General features: G+C 39.4%; 1 protein-coding gene across 1 annotated transcript in view; it reads right to left on the reverse strand.

Moving 5' to 3' along the window:
* Positions 1-350, reverse strand: part of LOC119591833 (zinc finger protein 37-like) — a 15,550-nt gene that overhangs the window by 3,388 nt on the left and 11,812 nt on the right. The window lies entirely within an intron of this gene.

A 350-nucleotide genomic window follows, 5' to 3' on the forward strand; every position in this document is an offset into this window, starting at 1 on the left:
TCCACTTCTTTTCTCAATCCGCTCTTTGGCTTCGTCAGCGTCCCCTACTGCATGCTCCTCCACTCGAACCGTAGCTCAGCTGAGAACACAAAAGCTCGACCGCTGCATTCTGAGGCAAAACGAAAACCCGCAGAGCCAGTAATAAAATCTTCAGTAGATATCTGATACAATCGAACAGTTTATTTCGTGTAGTGTAGGATAACAAGTTTTTTTTTCATCTGTAGTTGTTGGCAATGTAATGTAATTGTTGACATGATGGATATGTTTGGTTTATGATTAAGCATATATGAAAGCGCGGGTATATTTATTTACGTATGTAAATTTATAAAATGTCACAAAGTCTGGTGACG

The sequence above is a fragment of the Penaeus monodon genome, chromosome 29, assembly GCF_015228065.2.
Source record: "Penaeus monodon isolate SGIC_2016 chromosome 29, NSTDA_Pmon_1, whole genome shotgun sequence".
Taxonomy (NCBI): Eukaryota; Metazoa; Arthropoda; class Malacostraca; order Decapoda; family Penaeidae; genus Penaeus; species Penaeus monodon.